Genomic DNA, 24,525 nt, shown 5'->3' with positions numbered 1-24,525 from the left:
TGTGACAAAGGAATGGATATTTTAACTGTGATTATTATTTTTGTTTCAAATTTTACAATCATTCAACTTATTACTACATTTCTAACTTCAACATATGAAGTTATAATTAATACTTTTAAAAGAAAAAAAACTTGCACATGTTACTTAATTCTAGGATATGTACATTAAAGTCACACTATTTCTAATTTATACAGATAAAACAGTATCAGAAAAAGAAGCACAGTTCTGGGAGAAATGGATATAGACTCAGAGTTCTTACTCAGTGTACAGGAACTCTACTTGAATACATAAATAGAAAAACAAATTACTAGTTTAGGAGGTACGTCTTTAAATACCTGCAACAATGATAATTTATAATGGTGTTCAGCATCTAATGAGATTTGTTATTACCCTCATTTGTCTTCAGTAAAACTTCTTGACTTAACGGTATTGGAGACAATCACACCGGTACCAGGTAACACCCATATAAATGTAAGTCAGTGACTGAATACATTTGCCTTTAGACATTCATTTGACACACGATTACTCTAAAAAAGTTGGTTTACCAAAATGAGGGGATTTTTAGTCACTGAATCACACACTCTCAATTCTGAGAAGAAACTTAAAATGCATGTATAAGAGACTGAGCACTGACACGACCCCCCCCCCCCCCCCCCGGTGCCTTTCCCAGTACATTCAGTCCTGTGCAGCTTTGGCCACCAGCTCTGTCGTCTTTGCATTGAATGAAAACTGGTTTCCCTCTCGTGTTCATGCATGGGTCCTTTGTATTATTTTCTTTTGCTGATAATTCTAAAATCAATATGGCAATAATGTGATTCATTCTCTATTTAATAACTCTTCATGAACTCCTTGTGTTTTCTCTATGCTAAATTTATCTTCAGTTTCTTATACTTTTTTTTCCCCCAAATGTCTGGGGCAAAACAATATTTTTATTCTAGGGTGAAGTAAACAAGTATCTTTGGAATTTGCAAGAGTAAAATGCAAAGAGATGACTATATCATTATTTTTAAAAATCAATGCATAGAAGTATAAATTATTAATCAGTGAAATACCTTTGTGTCTATCAGTTCAATGTGTATATGATGATATCTACAGAGACAGAAATTATTTCTCTGATAGAAAGCAGAGATGCCAGCCAGTATCAATTGTGGGATCATAGATAGAATCTACAAACAAATTTGCACACATATTACCAATAACCAACTTCTCCTGGAAATCCATGAATATTGTGATACATACATTATCGATAGCCTCTCATTCTGTAAAAGTATAGGTAAAAAATAATTGGGCTTATAAAAAATGAGATTACAATAGACCATTCTAGCCTTGGGCACTTTGCAACCAGTCCACTATACAACTACTTTATTTTCTTAGCTTTTTAAAAACATTAACTTATTTTTGTTACAGGTTGTTTTTTCTTTTTCCCCCCATTGACACCTTCCTTCCAGTCTCCCCCCCCCCAACCCCCAACCACCCCCCCCACACAGCATTGTTGTTTATGTCCATTGGTTATGCAGTAAGTTCTTTGGTGTATTTCATCCCTCCCCTCCCCTCCCCCCGCCCCCGTCCTCTGAGGTTTGTCAGTCTGAACCCTGCTCCTTTCTATGTCTCTGGTTCTATTTGGTTCATCAGCTTATTTTGTTCATTATATAATGTCTATCGATCTGGGTTTTAGTTACACAGGTATGTTCAAGTTATAAAAATTCATCATGCTAAGGTCTGCATTTTTTATGTGTTATGCTAGAATATAATTGATTTTTTAAAAAGGTTCTGTTAAGATAGCTTGACGGAATGGGGCTACGGGAAGAATTGAGACTCCTAGGAACTCAAGTATTGAAGAGCGCGGCCCACAGGTGCCGCTGTGCTGCTGCAGGAGACCTGAGTCCAGGCGGCGCGTCGGATGGTCTTCCGCGGAGTGTCGCTGTGACCAGCTGCTGACTCGGTTACTAGGTGGACCGTCACATTGACATGCTGGGACATGCATGCCTGAGTTCGCGCAACTTCATATACGACATTATTCTCTTAGTCACTAATTGCATATGAACTTTTCATACGTTAGGCATACATATTGTATCAGAGACGATTGTACTTACCAAGCAATTGGAGTTGCCTACAATGTGTGGGGAAGTAATGTCAGAGACAAATGAGATAAACAGTCTGGATAAGAATACTGGCTAGCCCGGCCCGTGTAGCTCAGTGGTTGAGCATCGACTCATGCACCAAGAGGTCACCGGTTCGATTCCCAGTCAGGGTACATGCCCAGGTTGTGGGTCCGATCCCCAGTGGGGGGCGTGCAGGAGGCGGCCAATCGATGTTCTCTCTCATCAATATTTCCATCTCTCTCTCTCCCTCTCCCTTCTTCTCTCTCTAAAAATCAATAACGAAAAATATTAAAAAAAAAGAAAAAGAATACTGACTAGTCTGTAGCAGATCTCTGCCTTCAGCCAAGCATTGCAGTGGGTACATCACACCACGTGCCATTCAATTCCTTCAGCAACAGTTACATGAGTTTTACATGGTACAGAACTTGCTCCAAGTGGCCACCTGCCTAATATCACCGAGTGAATAAGTGGCAGAGCCCAGATTTGAACACTTGGCCTGTCACGAGTATTCGCCTGTGCAGTATGTATCGCAAACAAAGCAATAGAGACGCCATAGTCCTGCTGCTCACGCAGGTGGGGAGATTCGCAGCGAGGGCCGTCTGCCCCTGTAACCATCAGTGAGCAGCTCATCGCACGTGCATCGGCCGCTGAAGGATCAGCAAAAACAGAGGTACACGTACGCTCCCTGAGAGCCAGGCAGCAAAGATGAGCCCAATATCCCACTAATCAGAATAGCAACCTGCCCGGCCGCACCCTCTCTCCTCGGGCAGAGCTGCCGAGGCTGGGGGGAGGGATGGAGGTGCAGGCGCAGGCAGGATGCTCCCTGCTCCGCCCCGACAGGGCAGGCAGATGGTGGCTTGAAGGTTTCTCCCCTGAGGTCCAAGGTGGGACTGTGAGAAGAGGAACATGAATGATTACGTTGACATTCAGAATCACACTGGCAGCACACACCATTACTGTCGAAGACTGGAGAGAGAGCGCTGAACATGATGAGTAGCTAATTATCCTCTGCAAACACAGGCCAGATGAGGCTACGCCACAGAAAGGAAGGTCTCATGGTAGCTTTCCTGGGATGAAGGTGGTAAGAGAACAGTGGCCCGTGACTCAAGGTCCAAGTCACACCGCGACCCGCAGCGAGGTCACCACACACCCCACCGGGCACGGTGAGTCAGCCCTCCTCACACGTGTTGCTCTGTGACTTTAATTTGCCAATCTGCTTCGGATCCCGTAACTGTACGAGCTCAATAAGCACATCGCTGGTGAATCCCGGCTTACGTTTTTAAGTATTTAAGTAGCAATACAAAATCTTTGCCACTGGAGGCGCTCGAGAAATCTCTCACTTCTGATGTGTGTGTAACGTTTGAGTCTGAGGAGAGCTTGGCTAGAGCAAGGGCACAGGGAAAAGCAGGCTTCAGTGAATATTTAGGAGACAGTGATCAGCACAAGATCATCAAGGCGATTTGAGGGAGAGCAGGAGATTTACATTTTATTAAGCAACGGGTAAGTTTTATGTAGACAAATAACAGAACAATCACATATATACACATAGATAAATATATATAAAATATATCATCTATATCATAGACCGTATATCCTCTTTCCTGAGTGATATATGTAACAGTACTGTGGTTTTCTTACGCAGAGGAAAACAGGAACCTCCAGCAATTGGAGTGAGGTGGGCGGGAGATGGAGAGAGGTGTTTAGAGACCACGAGGGAGCACGGCAAGGACATTGGTCACCTGCTTCTTAAGCGGTCGCCCTATTTCAGAAAGCCTGGTTGGTTGTTACAGACTGGTTTTCTTGGGGTTTTTAAAATATGTTTTCATTGATTTTATTTTTTTATTTTTATTTTTATTTTTTTTTATCCTCACCCGAGGACATTTTTCCATTTTTTGTACAGATAGAGTGGGAGGGAGAGAGAGGAAGAGAGAGAGAGAGAGAAACATCGACGTGAAAGGGACACATCGAGTGGCTGCCACCGCACAACCAACCAGGGCCGGGGACAAACTGCAACCGAAGTACGTGCCCTTAGCGGGAACCGAACCCGGGTCTCTCAGGACCGCAGGCCGACGCTCCAACCACTGAGCCAAACCGGCCAGGGCTGTTTTCATTGATTTTAGAGAGAGAGGAAGGGAGAAGGAGAGAGAAGCATCAATTGGCTGCCCCCTGTCACCCCCACTGGGGATGGAGCCTGCGACCCGGGCATGGTCCCCGACCGGGAATCCAACGGGTGACCTCTTAGTACATGGGGCGGCACAACCAACCGAGCCCACCGGCCAGGCCAGCTGTTCTTGTTCGATGTCCCCGTGGTCCACGCGGGCTGCCCTCTGAGCTCGCTGGTCGGCTGCCCGAGCCTCACCCGCTGGGCCTCCTCCTTGAATAATGCTCATCGCCCCGCCTTCGCAAATGTCAGGGATGTTTTCTGTTTGTCTGTTTGTTTTCATGTATAAAATGAGTTCACCACCTGACTTACTTTACTACTGTCCTTTAAAGGAACGTGTACAGGTCTGAGAAGGGGAGCTGGTGGGGAGCACGGGCCACGGCGACCCCTCAGGTTCAGAGACGTCAGCTGTGGGCACCCAGGGGCCCTCCGCGGCTGTGTAGAGTGGGGACTGCAGGGTGAAGCCTTCACCCAAAATAAAGCCACCTTCACTCTTTCTAAGGCTGCTTCATGTTCGGCTTAAATGAGTAAACTGAGGAGAAGCAGCGTGATGTTCTAGGAAGAGAACAGGCTTGAAGCCCGTCAAGCATGCGTTTGACCCATAGGTCAGTCTCTTCTTCACCCTGTGGCTTCAGAGTAAGTATTTAAGTGTGTGTACAAATGCCAAGTGCAGGTGACGTGCCCGGCACAGGACGGGCCCGTGGTCAGTGTCCCATGAGAGGAAGCCTGGGGGCCGATGACGCCCTTGGCAGAGTGGTGACTGGTCACCTAGTGGCTGGTCACTCAGTCTTAACTCTTGTTCTTCTGCCAAGGAGTTGCCATCAGCACCCTGACATGGGCGTGTGGCCCTGCAGCGTTTAATTAGGACACAAGGAAATACTGAAGGGAGCGATGAGGAGCCTGCTCGTTTTCCATCTGATCCCAAATCTAAGCCATTGTAACTATCGCCTTTTTACTTAAATGGTCGATTTAATCCGCAGTTTACAGATTGAGAGTAGAAAGAGTCCTTGATGTACTTTGATGATTAAATTGCTTGCCTTTATTTGTCAGTATAATAGTCATTGACAGCATATGGATTTTCTCAACTAGTTCGCAAAGAATATCTGGAAAAAGGTGTTGCATCAATAAAATGCACTTTATAAGTGAGAGCTTTATGAATTCTGAATGTGTGTCACAATGAATGGGCCTCGCTTACTTCTGCTCTCCTGTTGGCACCGCGGTGTTGGCTTTGGAAGCTGTGACCCATCCTGCTTCCTTCTATTTGTCCTACAGAGCTGGCCCCTTTTAGGATATAAAGACAGGGCAACCGCTGTGACCGAGATCAATTCTGAGCTATAAAAGTCAACAGGTCCCCTTAAACAGCAATTTTTTTCTTCTTCTTGTCAGCCTACAAACCCGTGGCAGATTGCAGTTAAACACTGTTCTCGGTCCATCTCGAGAGATGTCATAGTGTCTTGCGTGATATATCATTCTAGTCAATTGGTTGCAGTCCTACCTGTCACAGCAAAGCTCACCCTTGGAAAAGAAAAATGTAGGTCATCCCTGCTTCTATTACATATACAAGATTGGTTTCCTTAGATGCGCGTGGCGAGCCTGGAAGAAACGAGACACCAATCTTGGGGGAGACGTCCCCCAGTTCCTCCATGTATCTCTGATAGGAAAGACCACTTTTCCACTGTGGATGAGCACAGATTAGAACATTTGAAGATGAAATGGCAGTATGGTTTAGCTCTTTAACACAATCCCAAAGACATAAAATATCAACATTGAATCTCTTACACATGGGATTCTTGACAAATATGTTTATTTTGCTTTTATAGATGAACATAAACAGATGGCTCATAATAGTCTAAGGAGATAAGTGTGTGTATTCCTTCTGATGTTATGATTGTATTCCTATTATATGATTATATTTTTTTCAAGAGAGCAGGCACCAAATACAATCAAACATAAAGCATAAGCCTTAAGTTATGCAATCCTATAATAAAAATATGTATGATTGGTCTCACTAAGAAATTTAATTTCTTTTTCAGTCTATTTCCAGCCTCCTGGGAATGAAAGTGATACATGTTCTTTCTGGTGTGCTCCCAGCAAAGGCAACGACCGTAAACACCTAATTACTTCTTAAACCAAATCTTCCTACTCTAAATATGTTTCCTGTTTTTAAATTTACATCTCCACATAGCTTGATTATGCTATTTTGATTTTATATATAATATGCTAAAGAATGTGTAGCTGCACAGAATTTTCTAAAGAGAATGCCTACCTCGCTCCCCATCCACATTCTGATGCACGAGTAAGCCGCAGGTAAACAATTTATAATTGTTGCAAAACCTAAAAATATGTAAGGGTTAAATTATCCAGCAACATCAATTGCACAATCTAGACAGAGGGTGGGCCCTGGTCGGTTTGGCTCAGTGGTTGGAGCATCGGCCTGCGGACTGGAGAGTCCCGGGTTCGGTTCCCGCTAGGGGCACATACCAAAAAAAAAAAGAAGAAAAGAAAAACAAGACACATTTGACACATAAACATTTATGTGAAATTTGACACATAAACATTAGTAGAATGTTTGGAAATCTGTATTTTTAAACATTGGATCTCTCATGCAAGCAGGGCATTTTCCAGCCTCATTATCAGGTGCCTAAAGTTAAGGGAAAGTTTATAGATATTTTTAAAATATTCATTTACATACATAAGTGATCAATGATCAATTAAATAACCTATATCAGCTGAATGTAGACATGAATAGAAAACTAAGATATTTTTAGGATTCTTTGCATTTAAGACATTTATAAGAGTGGCAACATTGATAAAGAATGAGGATATTTAAAGGAGTTTGTTTTTCTTGTTTACATGGAGAAACATGGAAATATGCTACAATCGGTTATTTGATTGAGACATCGATGTAAGGAGCATGAGAAAACAAGATCACATGAGCTTAAATTTCACGTTTTTATTGGTTATTGCAGGGAAAAAAATGGATGCTATGGATTTTCAATTCTTGTGATTTGTTACGTCAGATGATTAACCCCTCCAATCACTTTTTAAATTTAAAATGCAAGTGCTTGCCAATGTGAAGACACTTCTTGTTCGTGAAAAGAATACAAACTCAACACAAATAGATTGACTCCAGGGCTAACCAGCCTTTAAGGACCTGAACAGGTGCCCATTGGTCTTGGGTTTCTTATGCTTTAGCATAGATTTGCAGATGTTAGGTTGTCTACAAACCTTTCCGGATTCTCCAGACATAGCTCTAATCCCAGAAATGCAAGTCTTGAAACTATTGTTTAAGTCCATTGGAATACCTATGTTGGAAGTCCAGCATTATGAATCTGATATATTTTATATTACATTATATAAGCATAATGTAAGGTTTATGACACTTATTTTACTACCTTCTTCCATGATGGTATATAGCTTGGGTTTTATTTAGCACTGGGTTAAAAGTTAAAGAAGTGAATATGCTCAATTAAAAAAACAAAAAACTGTCACCCTTAAAAGAAGATGATATGTTAACAGGAAACGAAGAAACCACAATTATGTTTCTAATGGCTTGCACCATCCATGAAATTGCAATGGAGAAAATCAAAGAACACCATAGATTTTGGTTTTTAGTTTTTCTTTCTTGTGCATTTGCAAAATGTCTGCTGGTGGTACGTGTCCCCTTACCATCCATCCACTTTCTCACTGAAGAACATTGTACTACGCCAGCATCTCAAGTGACCTGAGGCACAGGTCTATCTCATATATGAATAGGACGCAGAAGACATCTTCTCCAACTCTCCAGTTAATACACTGAAAACATAAAATGTCTAAATTAGTGGACAGATGCCCCATCATTATAAGTAGGGAAACTCGATATACTCAAGTTGTTCATTCTCCCAAAGTGATTCATAAATTTAGTGATAGCTCGTCAAAATGTGTGACAGGACTTACATGGAAGATTGATATGAGAGACTGAATGGCCAAGAACATCAAAGATAGCTTTACATAAGAATAAAGCAGAATGATTTACCCTGCAAACACCAAGATTAATTATCAAACTGCATTTATTGAGGCAATATGTTACCAAGTTTCAGAAGAAAGAAAGTGAATGTTTTATCAGTATTTCTATTGTGAAAGAAAATAGAGAGAATCGACTATGATTCTCAAAACATAATGAATTTTTTCTAAATCATCTATCACTTTTTAATGATTTTTTTTGTGGGGGGAGGATCAGGGATTTGAAATTGTAATTCCACTTCTGGCCACTATGTGTCACCATAGCAGATCCTGGCCGCAGTGATGATCATAGAATTGCCTTCATTTTCAACACATGACATCAGACTCTTGTCTATTTTAATCCCTGCTCTGTTCCCATCAGCCGGCACAATTTCTTCACATATTTAACCAAAAGACCTATATTTGAATGTGCATTTTTAATAGTTTTCTAAGAAAAAAAGCATGTTTAACTTACTCAATAATTTAGATGCTGAAAAACACAGATTTAGTCAGAAATGTAGAACAGTCTGCATTTTCTCATCAAGGAGGGTGTATCCACACACATATAATAGCATTTCTGATTATCCACTACGTTTTTAGAACATGGTAGAAAATTTTTAGAACTCTCCCCTTTAGACTGGATGAATTCAGATACACAGATATGTTCTCTCTAGATATAGATGTGGATAGAGGGAGAAATAGAGATAGAGACAGACATAGAGGTATATAGATACATATATATACTTTCTCATTGCAAATGTGTTGCTTGCTTTCATTCCCTTAAAAGTTAGTGGTTTTATTTCTCTTAATATACACGGGGTGGGGCAGATGTAGGTTTACAGTTGTGCGTACGCAAAACGCAAAGCTTATCATTCTATTTTTATTTATAAATTATTGTATTATTTTCCATGCAAACAACTGTGTACCTACTTTTGCCCCACCCTGTATTCCGTGAGTGGTAAGGAAGAAGATTTATATTCTACAGCACAGAGATGGAGGGTGTCTGGGCTCCTGGTAGTATTCTGTGCTATTCCTGACCCGGGTTGTTTACTTCCTGATGCGTCATTGAGGTGTGCATTCAGGATTTGTGCACCTCTCTGCCTGATATGCTTCACTAAAGGTGTTTACAAGTGAAAAAATGGGAAAATGGAATCTTACTTGTGAGATCAAACTATGAAAACCTTTGTTATAGAAAATTGAATCTGCTTGTTTATGTTCTCCTTTTAAGTATTCTAACTTTAGATGATTTATTTTTATAAAAACTCTATTATTCTTACACAAATCCCTAGTTTCATAATTTGCATGACTCTTGAAGGTAAGTGGTGGTTACTTTGAATAGCAGCTGCACGCGCAAGTAGCCTTCCCAGGGATTCAAATAAACTAGAACGCTTCTCTTCAGTCCTTGGGGTCGATGATGCTGGTCAGACTCTTTCCTTCTGTCAAGGTCAGAGTGGCGTCTCCCACCCCGGGTGTCACCTTGCCAGCATTTAATAAAAGGGACAACACACACACACACACACACACACACACACACGCATACCGCTTTCAGACTCCAGGAAACAAAAGACAAGAAGAATCTCTTGAAAGATACGAAAGGCAAAAACACTTTCCTACAGAAGAATAAGGTAAGAGTCGCAGAGGAATTTGCATCAGAAATAATTGGGCAAGGGAAGGACAGAGTGAAAGATTTACAATGTTCGAGGAGAATAAACCTCGCCAACTTCTGATGCTGCCTTCACAAGCAATCCTTCTTGTTGGAAAAGAGAATAAGATAAAGACTTTCTCAGGCAAATAAGAATGGGAAATTCATTGTCCGCGGATCTGCCTCATCAGAAATGTTCAAAGAGTGGTTCCTGCAGAGATAAAACGTTATAACTTAGAATCTAACATTTACCTAAAGGGGAAAAAAGTACTTCAGAGAAGAAATAAATGGAGGCAAAATAAAATAATTTATTTTTCTTATGTTTAGTTGATCTAGAATGGTAATAAGGAGTTCAGCTCCAGGCCCCAGTCCGAGGAACCGTGGGCCGTTCCGAGACTCTCCCTGGCCCCCGGGGCTGCCTTTGCCAGTAGCCTCGGTGGGCAGCCCGTGCGCCCCGTCTGTGGAGGCGGCTGCCTACTGAGCATCAGCTGCCCTGGCAGCCCAGCTCTGCGTTTCTACCGAGCCCCCTCTCTTCAGGAGCCTCCTTACGGGGAGGGCCCTTGGCTGAGGACTGTCGCAGCATCTCTTCCGTCTCCTTATCTGGGGCCGTCAAGCCATTGTCCTCCATTCTGCCTCACTGCTCAGTCCTTTGCATCTAACCTTCCCCTTCGCGGCTTCCTGGCCCCAGGTCCATACACCGCAGGAGCCCTTTGCTTGGAGCTCCCTTGGCAGCAAGAAAGTCCTGAAGTCTGTGCTGTTTTCTGTGCTGACTCATCTGACCTTGATCTTGGGGAAAAGGAGAACATTGCAGGACCGATCCCTTTGCTGCTCAGCCTCCTGCTTGGACCAGTGCAGCCAGTGAACAGAGTGCTGACTGTGACTTTCAGTTTGACTCATGGTCTTGATCGACCAGTTTGCCACCTGGAGGCTCAGGCATCTTGGCAAATGCCAGTTCATGCGAAGCGATCACAGTGGCAGTGAACTGATGAACGGCGTATGGATCAGGGGACTGCTTCACAGCACTGTCCCACGGAAAGAGGGCGGAACTGGGAATCCGGTTACAAATGCCCTGCACTGTGTGTGAGGCAGTGGGTTGGTCTTTGAAAGTGGATTTAGATTTGTTTAAAAAGTTTACTGTAAACTCCAGGGCAGTCACTAATTTTTTTTTTTATAATCCTTACCTGAGGACAATTTTCTTGGGTGGGAGTGGGAGGGAGGAAAAGAGAGAGAAACATCAATGTGAGAGGGACACATCGACTGGCTGCCCCCTGCACAACCCTGACTAGGACCGGAGACGAACTGCAACTAAGGTACGTGCCCTTGGCCAAAATCGAACCCGCAACTCATCAGTCCATGGGCTGATGCTCCAACCCCTGAGCCAAACCAGCCAGGACCAACCACTATTTTTTAAAGAAGTATAATTGATACCATGAGAAGAGACAAAATATAATTATATAATCCTCAATAAAAAGCAGAGGATCCAAGAGAGGGGAAAAAGATTTTTTAAAAAAGCAAGAAATAGAAAAGTTACAAATATGGTAGGTATTTATCCAACTATATCAATAACCATTTTAAATGTGGGCAATTTATTTGCACCAAATAAGACTGACATTGTTAAATTAGGGGGGGAAAGTACAATACCCAATTATATGTTGTCTATAAAAACAGAAACGATTTTAAGTATAGGCTCAAAGTGAAGAGATGGAGAAATATGCACCATGTTAATACTAATGAAATGAAAGCTTGAGTATCAATAATAATTTCAGACAAAGAAAACTTCAGAACAAGGATTATCAGGAATGATGAGGCACATTCATGATGATAAAGGGGGTCAGTTCCAAGAAGACATAACAATCCCCAGTGTGCATGACCCTAATATAATAAACATAAAAATGATAACAAAGGATGAACATCAAAATAAATGAGGCACAAATTTGGAACTGAGAGGAGAAATGGGCAAACCCACTGTTGTAGTTCAAGACTTCAACACCTCTGTCAGCTATTTATACATCAAACAGGCAGAAAATCAGTAAGGATCTAGTTGACCTGAACAACAATATCAATCAACTTAATCTAATTGACACATATAGATTACACCATCTAACACCAGCAAAATACACATTCATTTCAAGTTCACATTTTCCAGGTTCAATGGGTGAAGACTTTGGGGATATTGGGTTGGAGTAAATGCATGTTGCATGTGAACTGATGTGAATTTTTGGAGGCCGGAGGGCACACTGTGGTGGGCAGAATAATCACTCCTCTAAGAGGTGTATGATCTAACACCCGAAACTTGTGAATATGCTACTTGCATGGCAAAGACACCTGGTGAGTGTGGTTAAATACAGGATCTTGAGATGGAAAGATTATCCTGTGTTATCCAAAAACACAAAGTGCCGAAATTCACACAAAGAAACATACATAATCTGAATAGTCTTATATTTATTTTTAAATTAATGAATAATTAATAACTCTCCAAAAGAGAAAGTTGCAAGCCCAGATCAATTTACTATTGAGTTCTACCAAATATGTAATGAAGAAATAAGACCAATTCTCCACAATCGCTTCCAGACAACAGGAGCTGAGATAATATTTTCTAACACACTCAATGAGGCAGGCTTCCCCCTGATACCAGAATTGAATACAATGTTACAAGGAAGGAAAACTATTGACCCGTATCTCTCATGAACAGAGTTGTAAAAACCCTCAACAAAATAGTAGCAAATCAAATTCCATGACATGAAACAAAATAATTGTCAAGTGGGATTTACTGCAAGTACGTAAGACTGGTTAAACATTGAACATTTAGTTAATGTAATTTATCATATTAACAAGCTAAATAAGATGAATCATATGATCATAGAAATTATTATAGTAAAAGCAGTAGGCAAATCCAACACCCATGCATAAGAAAAATTCTCAACAAACGAAGAATAGAGAGTAAATCTCCTCAACTTCTGCAAAATCTACAAAAACTTAAGAGCTAACATCATAGCTAAGGATGAACACATTAAACATTTACCTTCTAAGATTGGGAATAAAGTAAGCATATCCTATCTACAACCATTAATATCATACAGAAAGTCCTAGTTAGTGCAATTAGACAAGAAAAGAAAAGGTATACAGTTTTGAAAGGCGGAAAAAAAATCGTCTTTGTTCAGAGATGACATGATTATTTACGTAGAACACACAAAAATGGAACAGCATCTAGAACAAATAAGCATGTATAGGATGATTGCAGGATGTAGCAAGGTGTATTAGTTCTCATAACAAAATAACCATCACAGGTGGGTTTGAAACAACAGAGATTTATTATGTTTTAATTCCGGAGGCTAAAAGTCTGAAGTCAAATTCTCCATGGGGTGTGCTCTTTTTGACAGTTCTAAGCGAGAATCCTGCCTTGTATCCAGCTTCCAAGGTTTGTGGGCAATCCTTGGCACCCTTGGCTTGCAGATGCCACACTCCAGTCCTATGGCCACTGTGGTGTATGTTCACATCATCTTCCTTCTGCACATGACCACCGCTGTGACCCAGTTCCTCCTTTTATAACGAAACCTGTCATATAGGACTAAGTCCCATCTTAATGACATTCTGTTAAATTAATGGCCTCTGTAAAGATCCTGTGTCCAAACAAGGTTACAGTCTGAGGTGCTGGGGATTAGGACTTCAACATATTTTTGGGGAAGGCACCATTCAACTGCTAACAGAATGTTAACTTTCAAATTCCATTTATTATCTACATTTCAGCAGTGAAAGATTGGAATTTGAACTTAAAATACCTTTCAAAGTAGCACCAATAATTATATATATATAGATTAGAAAAATATGTAGGATCTATAAGCAGAAGCCTAAGTAACTTTGAAATGAGTCCATTCAGTAGAGCTAAAGACAAAGCAGAACCAGCGGAGACGCTGTCCATGAACAGCGTGTCCTAGTCGGTCAAGCGCCCCCTCAGCGCAGGTTAACATTCTGAGGTCCTCCTCGTGCTGGCGTGTCTGGTTGTGTGTGGTCGCGGGGATGAGTGAGTGGCAGACGGCAGCAGTCAGTTTCTCTCGCTGGAGGAAGAGCTCAGAACAGCAAGGGGAGGGAGCTAGAAGAAGCCACGTGGTCGTGGTGTAATCAATGCTGCAGTAAAGGAACAAAGGCCTCCTGGGAAAATGCCGACTCTACACCTGGGGCTGGGTGTGCACAAGATGAGTCTGGAAAGTCTTGCAGTGGCAGAGACTTAAGAACAAGCTGGAAAAAAATCCTCAATGATAGAGACATGTCCAAGGGACATAGGAGCCAAATGCAAGAGCACCCAATGGCCAAATATGAAACAATTTGTGTAACAAAGTAAATAAAATAGGATTCTATTATAACCCCAAGTGTACAGTAAATATCTGTGTGCGTGTACTGCTATAATTAAATAATTGAATAAATAAATATATGGGAGGCAATACACAAAGTCTCTTGCATAAGAATTTCAAATACTATACGTGCCATACTCCACCCTCAACGAGGTGGAATATAACTTCCCACTCCTTAAGTGTGGACCACACAGAGTGACCGCCTTTTGCAGAGTAGTGTGGACCAGGGGAAGTGGAGAAGATTAACTTCTCAGTGGAGAAACCTCAGGCGGGTGTTCAAAGGCACTGTCAACAGGAAGAGGTCGTATTGTAGTTTGTTCTCCTGATACTCTGTGCTGAGAACAGCGCTTTACCTCCATGGCCTCCCTACACAAAGACCAAACGCCAGCGCGATCATGAGAAAAGTACCAGGCAAGTCCCAGTAGAGGAGCATTCTAAAAATAGACCTGACCAGCAGCCTCAGAGCTGTCAAGATCATCAAAACGAGGGAGCCTGAGAATCGGGCGCGGATGAGAGGCGCCGGAAGAGACATGACAACAACTGGGGTAGGATCGTGGTACAGGGAGAGGACATTAGGTGAAGCTAAGGACATCTGAATGAAGTACGGACTTCAGTTAATAAAAGTGTCTGAATGCTAGTTCATCAATTTTGGAAAATGGGCCATACCGTGTAAAATATCAACAATAGGGAAAAACTGGAAGGGGTAGATGAAATTCTTTGCAATATTTTCACAATGTTTCTATCACTCTAAAACAACTCCAAAATAAAACATTTATTTAAACTCACACACACACACACACATGCCCCAAAGAACAGCCATACCATATCTGTGAAGATGAATAAATAAAACCAGCTGACCTTTTGACTCAGGTGTCGTGGTTCTAACTCTCCAGCCACAGAGTGAAGAGTGCAAAGTTTTCATGAAACTAGAAAAACAATCCACGAGAAAACGAGGGCTGTGTCCTGGAGGAGCAACATCACAGCCACACAGCAGCTCTTTGGCTCCCGGCCCACTGTTTTCTTTCCACTCCGTTAAGTCTCTCTTTCCCCTAAGAGCGATCAGTGTTTCTTTCCCGTGAACACTGCCATTAACATGATGCATGTAAATCCTTTGAAATGGGACCTAACCTGAAGGAAATGAGCAATAGGTGGTAGCAGTTATAATTATTAAAAAGACTAAAATCATTCTACCAAATGAAAGTCCCTGGAATCACTCTGTGATGGTGTTGTGCATAATCACATTTGCACGATGTAAAATTCAGCGTAAATATTGGTCTCAGTTAATTTCATAATGTAACCACCTCAAAGAGACTTTAGGTTTGGAATTCCACCCCTTCGTGACTTTACCTTGAAAATGTGTTCATGCACAGACTGGAATATTCCCGAGGGGGAAATGGAATATTCTCAGTACAGGTTTTATGATGTGCGGACATTTATGTTTCTGACGCTCAAGAGATAAGGAGCCTCATTGTCATGGCAATGTCCAATATTCATAGGGACAAATCCTGATCAACAGGATTTGAAAAAAGTGAAGAGGAAAAGAGAAAGAAGACAGAGGGAAGGTAGCATGGCAGGAGGGAAGGAAGAAAGGAAATGAAAAGAGGCAGAAGAAGGAAAAAGGAACAAGAAAACAATGTGGTCAAATATGGAGAAAGAAAGAATGTGTTGTTTAAGCGGGATATTTCTCATCACTGAATTATTCGGGCTTATCTATTGACGCGTGAACATGCACCACCCAAAGAACATACATAGAAATAGGGTCTTGATTGCTTTGGGAATAGTCCTAATAAGATGTGATAGCCTGCCCTGGCCAGTTTGGCTCAGCGGTTAGAGCGTCGGCCTGCGGTCCGGAGAGACCCGGGTTCGGTTCCCGCTAAGGGCATGTACCTCGGTTGCAGGTTGTCCCCGGCCCTGGTTGGTCGTGTGGGTGGCAGCCACTCGATATGTCCCTTCACGTCAATGTTTCTCTCTCTCTCTCCCTTCCTCTCTCTCCCTCCCATTCTATCTGTACAAAAAATGGAAAAATATCCTCGGGTGAGGATAAAAAAAAAAAAAAAGATGTGATAGCCTGAAATAAAAGATTTACTGAAATGAAAAGGGAAGGTTACAACCCCACAGTGTTGATTGGTGAGCGCTTCTCTCTGCTAGCACCCAGGGTGGGCCATCTACAGAAAGTCTCTGGTCTCCTGAACACGACGCTTGAGTTCTTCCAGAGCAACAGCTGTCTTCATTTATTCCACCACAGGGTGTGTGGGGGCCTTTAAGGAAGAAGTTTAAATGAAAGAATATACTAGAGAAGAAATGACATCATTCTCTTAGCTAATCAAATGCTCTCGGGTCCTCTCCTCTCTCCGGCTTTAGCACACGTGGTCTCACCACCAGGAACTACGGGTAATAACAAAGTGAGAAATCGTGAAAACTGCTTCTACTCTTTTTCCCAAGCTTCCTTTTAGTCAATGTAGAAAAAGAAGAGAAGAAAAAACTTGGTTTGATTCACCTGCCCTATTCCCTCAGAAACTGCGTTGTGTATTTGTTATGTTTTGAACCCCATTTTTTCCAGGAGAAAACCCTTCTGAAATAAATTGTTATTGCAAAAGAAAAAAAAAAATTGGCTTGTTATTATTATTAAATAGAATGATTCTTTCATTGTATGTGATCATCAATAGTAATGGAGGAACTCCGGAAAAGTGTGGTCTCGTGATCAGAAACAATATTTCTGAGTGGGGAGTTAAATTGTCTTCTCGAACCACAGTCGCTCCCCTTGCAATTTTATAGTATAAATTCATTTTGATGCTTTTCTCTGCTTGGAATTTAGCAAGGCATTTGTTTTGAGAATGCCTAATGCACTATCCCAGAAATTTGTACAATGTTTGTGTATGTTGTCAAGAAGGATAGAACGATTGTGAAAATTCACACTATTAGCTTTTTTCCATTATCATGATGACATTTCTTTTTCTTTAAACTTTTGAAACATATAGAAGCCAATAAAAAATTAACAATATTTATGGATAAGTAAATGGATAGAATCCATTTTATTTACTTGGTGTGTTTGCTACGTGCCGCTAATTGAAGACCCACAATTGTTTGTTGATCTTAGTAGCTAGAAAAGCGAAAGTTTACTCAGCCAATAAGTTCATTAAGTCTATCTCTGTGTGTGTGTTTGTGTGTGTGAAGTCATATGAGGGGCAGTGCACTAAGCTTAAACCCTTCAAGGGTTTATATTTTATTAAGTTTCCGTGGTTTGTATGGTTGGTTATAAAGAACGCCTTCTCTGTTCCCTAGCATTGCTCACTGGAGCTGACCTCTAGAGAACAAGATTATCCTCTGAAAATTAGATTGAGGAAAATTATCATCTACATCATTGGCTCAAATAGCGCCTTAATATTATTTGTTTTTTCTAATTATATTATATATTACTGATTTTATTGGTTTTAAATTTAGTGTATTCTAATCATAACAGTCAAAATTCTGTTGCTGAAGATATTTGGCTCAATATTTTTTCTATTGGAAGACTATGTATGAAAACCATTTCAGATACCACTATCAATATAATAGTTTTATTTCTTCACTGCACAATATAGGTTCAAAATCATTTCAACTCTCTTTTATTGGCATTTAAATAGAATTTAATAATATGTGAATATATATATGAACTTTTAAAAGTTGAAGAATGAATCAGAGCTATAACATTAGATAGCATTTTTTTGCTTAATATGCATTTTAAATGCTTATGTTACATTAATGCTGACAAGAATTATCTTTCATATTATAAAATATGCTAAACCATAATTTTTGTTAAAATCCATATAAACAACACAAAATATCACCCCACTCAAAGCTTAATGTTAAAACTGACGGGACAAACCAAACAAAGCAAGAGGAAATTATTTAAGTTTTGCATATAATAAACTTCTGTTCTCCAAAATGGAATGTCATTATCTTTCTCCAAAATGAAAAGGGTGCTGACAGACTGAAATGTAGGAATTCAAATGGAGAAATGCCTTTTTTATCCATTCGTCTACTGATGGACACTTGGGCTGTTTCCAGATCTTAGCTATTATAAATAGTGCTGCTAAGGACATGGGGGTACATATATTCTTTCTGATTGATATTTCAGGTTTCTTAGGGTATATTCCTAGAAGTGGGATCACTGGGTCAAATGGAAGTGCAATTTTTAATTTTTTGAGGTAACACCATATTGTTTTCCATAGTGGCGGCACCAGTCTGCATTCCTACCAGCAGTGTAATAGAGTCCCCTTTTCTCCACACCCTCGCCAACACTTGTTGTTTGATGATTTGTTGATGGCGGCCATTGTGACAGGTGTGAGGTGATACCTCATTGTTGTTTTAATTTGCATCTTTCTGATGATTAGTGATGTTGAGCATTTCTTCATATGTCTCTTGGCCCTTTGTTTGTCCTGTATGGACAGGTGCAGTGGTACATATACACAATGGAGTACTATGCAGCTGTAAGAAAGAAAGATCTTTTATCCTTTGAGACAACATGGAGGGACCTGGAAAGTGTCATTCTAAGCGAAACAAGCCAAACAGAGAAAGACAAGTTTCATATGATCTCACTTATTTGTGGAACATAATGAACATAACAGACTGAGGAATGGGGTAGTCCCAGAGATGTGGAAGTGGGGTACAGACTGACAATCCCTAAAAGAGGGGGTGGTGGGGGAGAGATAAACCACCGAACTTATATGCATGTGTGCATGAACAATGGACATGGACAACAAAGCTGGGGACAGAGTGAGAAGGGAGGGGGGTATCAGTGGGGGGTAAAGGAGAAACATCTGTAACAAAAATAAATAAATTCATTTAAAAAAACAAACAAACAAATGGAGAAATGCCATTCTAACCTCAGAATATTTGTTACTTTATCTCTAACCAAAAAAATTACTATTGGTGAGATATTCTAATAGACTATATAATTAAGGTAAAATATTAAGTTTTCATAAATTCTCTCCACTCTGCCTTTGGAAAACTATACCATTCTGGTTCTCCCTAAGCTGAGGAAGAGTAAACCAGTAAGAAAACCGAGATGTGATAAACCAAAGGACTTACACGCACAACCAGTGGACATAGACAACAGTACTGTGAAGGTGGTCAGGGGGACGGGATCGGGGAGGAGGGTGTCAGCGAGGGAAAAGGAGAAACATCTGAAACAAAAATTAACTAGTTAATTAATTTAAAAACTTGTTTTGTAAGTATGTGTGGTGATGGTAACAAAACTTATTGTGGTGATCACTCCACCATATATATATATATATATATCGGTTCATTATGCTGTACACCTGAAACTAATGCAATGTAATATGTCAATTATATGTCAATAAAAATAAAATAGAGAAAGAAGAAAACCAAGATGTGGCAAAGAGAAGCCACTGTAACCAAGCAGAACAGAATGGGGTGGGGGTGGGGGAGCTGTATGGAGATTCACAGCCCAGCCAGGCCTTCATGAATGACCTATATTTATATTACAGTATTGACACGAAGGTGTTATTAGGGTGCTAGGGAGCCAAAGTCTCAGGGGTGTTTGAATTTTGTCTTGGAAAAGCTATCATCCTCATTACCACCCACCACAATAACGTTATTAATACCTTTATAGCTCTATGCGACTTCTTTCTATACCTCATGAAAACCCATGACTCATTTCCAATCATCATTTCCTTGTTATGATCAAAAAACATTGTAAAATTGTAAAGTCACACAGGTGCTAAGTGATGGGAGAGGGACTTGGTACCAGCAGAATGGCTCTGGGTTCCATGTTTATAAATATCAGGTCTCATAGTTACAGATACATGAGAAGTTCTCAAGGGAAATACACGTACAGCTAACAAGTCAAGGGAGACCAAATGACACATTGTCTGCATGAAGGGCTTGGACCCCCTCCCAGTGGGAACTTCCATAACTTCCTTCAGCCCTGAGCCTCCAGGTCTGCTGGCTGACTTAGCAAGGGCAGCGGAGTCTTCCACTTACTTGTTCCCCAATCAGGTCTGGTTTACCCCCTAACAGGAAGCCTGTATCACGTAGAACTGAAGCCAGGAGGTCTTGCCCCCGCCAGTCACTGGGTTTGGGGAACTGCACTTAGCTGCTGTATTCGTTTCTGCAAAACCTTTTTACATAAAACACCCGCAGGAAGGCCAGCGGTGATTATCATTCCTCGAGTAAAAATCCCCAATTTTCACTCAGTGCACACGTCAAAGGATGCGGTAACCAGAGCTGAGTGCCAAAACGGATTCTTCAGCCCACACAGTTAAGTTTTATCACCAAAAATAATCCAGCTGAGTTGAAAATCAGTTACTCTTTGCCAGGAGGCTGATAAATATCTTTGACTCAGACAGTTGTGGAGTTTTCTTACTATCAACGAGGCCTCGCCTTTGCATCAACTACAGAAATAGTGACAACAAACACAAACAACACACTGTTTGTCTATATGAAACACACTCTGATTCGTACATTCAGATTCGCATAACTGGGATGTTAATTTACAAGTTAATTCCCTTACACCCAGGTCAACATCGTACGGAAGGGCAGCTTGTCCAGGAGTCCAAGACCACAAAGTCCAAGTATCCTGTTTCTCTGACACTTCCACTCCTGTTTCATGGAGCGACTGTGCCGAGAGCAGCTCACACTGTCATGTCGTGTTGCACACGTTCATCGAGCACACTTAAAAAAAAAAGAAAGAGCCCGGCCAGGCTGCTGTGGCTCAGTGGTTGAGCGTAGACCCAGGCACCGAGAGGTCGCCTGTTCGATTCTCGGTCAGGACACATGCTCAGGTTGTGGGCCCATCCCCAGTGGGGGGCATGCAGGAGGCGGCCAATCAATGTTCTCTCTCATCGATGTTTCTATCTCTCTCTCCCTCTCCCTTCCTCTCTCTCTAACATCAATAAAGATAAAAGATAAATTTTAAAACAATAAAAGAAAGAAAAGAAAACCAAGTGGTAAGAGATGTACGCAGTGGGACTCCAAGGCTTCTCAGATTCGCTTGCGTTTGTCCGTGGACTTTACTCCGCGGGGAAGCCTGCTCATCTGCTCTCATTGGAACGTCTCTGCCTCTCGAACATTTACATTTATCCAGAGAGAAAGGTGATGCAATACTATTTCACCTCAACAGCTCAGTGTGCTGAATGTTTGTTTTTTCAAACAGTTTTTAGTTTCAGGTGCACAGCATAGAGGTTAGACAATCATGTACTTTACAGTGTTCCCCTGAGATTCCCAGTACCCACCTGGCTCCATTCACATCTATAATAATATTATTGACTAGATTCCCTATGCTGAACTTCGCATCTCTGTAACTATTCTGTAACTACCAATCTGTACTTCTTAATCCCTTCACCTTTTTCACCCGGCCCCCAACCCTCCCCTCTGGCAACCGTCAGTCTGTTCTCTATCTATGAGTCTGTTTCAATTTTGTTTGTTTGTTTTGTTCTTTAGATCCCACATGTAAGTGAAATCATCTGGTATTTGTCTTTGTCTAACTGACTTATTTCACTGAGTATAATACCCTCCAGGTCCATCCATGTTGTCACAAATGGTAAGTTTTCATTCTTTTTTTATGGCCAAGTAATATTTCATTGTGTATATGTACCACCGCGTTTTTATTTTCTCATCTCCTGATGGGCACTTGGGCTGCTTCCATTTCTTGGCTATAGTAAACAATGCTGCGATGAACACAGAGGTGCATATATTCTTTTGAAATAGTGTTTTGAGTTTCTTAGTATATATTCCCAGAAGTGAGGTCACTGGGTCACAAGGCAGTTCCATTTTTAATTTTTCGAGGAACTTCCACAGTTTCCACAGTGGCTGCACCGGTCTGCATTCCCACCAATAGTGCACCAAGGTTCCCTTTTCTCCACATCCTCGCCAACACTTGCCTGTTGGCTTATTGATGATGGTCCTTCTGACAGTGTGAGGTGAGATCTCAATGTGGTTTTGATTTGCATTTCTCTGATGATTAGTGATGTTGAGCAACTTTTGATTTGTTTATTGATCATCTGTATGTTCTCTTTGGAAAAGTGTCTATTCAGTTCTGCCCTCTTTTTAATTGGGTTGTTTATTTTTCTGGCGTTGGGTTCTTCATAACTTTGGGGTTTTAATCCCTTATCAGACGTGTCATTGGCGAATATGTTCTCCCACTCAGTAGTGTCTTCTTGTTTTGTTGATGGTTTCCTTTGCTGTGCTAAAACTTTTTAGTTTGATGTAGCCCATTGTTTATTTATTTTTTGTTTCCCTTGCTCAAGGAGATAAATCAAAAAAATATTTTGCTAAGAGAAATATCAGATATTTTACTGCCTATGTTTTCTTCTAGTTTTATGTTTTCGAGTCATATGTTTAAGTTTTTAATCCATTTTGAGTTTATTCTTGTGAATGGTATAAGAAGTTGGTCTAGTTTCTTTTTTTGTAGTTATCTGTCCAGTTTTCCCAGTACCATCTATTCAATAAATGTGTTTTTATTTTACATATGTAGTCATGCCAAACACCAAATACATATTGGCTTTTCTGGAAAACATTATTTTCAAAGCCGGGAAGATACACAACGGACACGTATGTAAGTGTTCACCAAAGACATATAGGAGATTGTTCATAAGATCAATATTTATAATGAATGAAATGGCAAATCCTCCTCTATATACCCTTGTATACTATAGTATATTTTAAAAAATAGTATTTTAGTGGAATATAATTATTGTAGTAAAAATAAATAAAAACAACATGCTAACATTGGCTGATTCTTTAAAATACTGAGTGAGCCTGGCCGGTGTGTCTCAGTGGTTGAGCATCAACCCATGCACCAAGAGGTCACCAGTTTGATTCCCAGTCAGGGCACATGCCCAGGTTGTGGGCCTGATCCCTAGTGAGGGGCATGCAGGAGACGGCCACCAATGTTCTCTCTCATTGATGTTTCTATCTCTCTCTAAAAATTAATAAAGAAAAATATAACAAATAAATAAAATAAAGTACTGAGTGAAAAATGCAGAAACACAAGAGTATCCTGTATAATTCCATATATACATACAGTGTTCAAATGAGAAGTTGGGAGAGTGGTCCCCACCCCACCCTCGGGTGGGACATTGGTGTAGATGGCCATCTGAGATGATGGTAATATTCCATTTCTTGATCGGGAAAGCAGTTACTCAGGTGATTCAGATGGCAAAAAAAATAGAAAATGTGTCTAACTGTACACTCACGTTTTGTTCATTTTCTGTATGTTTTGAAGAACTGATAGTAGAGAACTCAATTATTTGATTATTTCAATTTTATTATTGAAGAGCTTATTCAGCTATTATATAACTTCTAACACCAGGACAACTTCACTGAAAGCTGTTAGTTGCTGTTTCTTAATGTAAATAATGATGTAGCAGTTTTAAGGGCAAACAATACAGTTATTTGTAAGACGGAGGATTGTCCCAATATTATGATGTTCACAAAACAGCTTTGGCAAAGAGAGTAGCAAGAGACACTGGACTGGGCTGGGTGAATGTGTCGGAAAGCTCCGAACCTCTCGGAATTTTCCCAGAAAAGGTGTAGCATGCTCACTAGCTAAGCCCGTCACTTCCGTTTGTTTTCTCATCTACCACGACTGCTGCCCATGGGGTTTGCAAAGTGTTGTTTGCAAGGAGGGGTGACTCTCTAGAACCTGCCGTACCCACACTCTGTGAACACGGGGACGGATTTCGTAGAGTAGCAGTTTGCACGTCATTCGAGTTGGTCCATGCTCATCTTTCTGCGGTGTTAAAACCACTTTTCTGTAATTTGAAGTAGATGCGAGAAAAGCATTTTCGTTGGAGTTTCATGTAATGTCCAATAGTGTTTTTCATGTCGTTTGAACATATGTCATCAAATGTTTGATTTAAAACATACATTGGGGAAAATGTAAATACACCCGAGGTTTAAAGCAATAGTACCTCTACCAGGGCACCCCCAGAGTCGTGAAGATCAGACTTGTACCAGCCAGGCGTTCTACTAGAGTGAAATGTGACCACTAGCAAATCCCCTTCTGCACCGTTTTTCAGTTCTGAACTCTGCTACCCACCAAAATCTAATTTCTATTTTGTATTAAAGTCTTTCAAATATTTGGGACATTTGTACTTTCCTTTGCTTAATCCATCAATCAGACCATGGCTTTTGGTGTTTTTAAAAAATAAAATCTCTTTTCTCCGATATTATTTTTTCATGTATGTTCAAAAATAGTCCAGTCGTCATCTGATAGCTGTGCATTTTCTTATGCTCTTCCCTCCAGGCTGACTGTGTCTCCGTCACTGAAAAACTCTTGTCCTTAGC

The sequence above is a fragment of the Molossus molossus genome, unplaced genomic scaffold, assembly GCF_014108415.1.
Source record: "Molossus molossus isolate mMolMol1 unplaced genomic scaffold, mMolMol1.p scaffold_m16_p_6, whole genome shotgun sequence".
In the NCBI taxonomy this organism is placed as follows: domain Eukaryota; kingdom Metazoa; phylum Chordata; class Mammalia; order Chiroptera; family Molossidae; genus Molossus; species Molossus molossus.
This window is presented reverse-complemented; position numbering follows the sequence as displayed.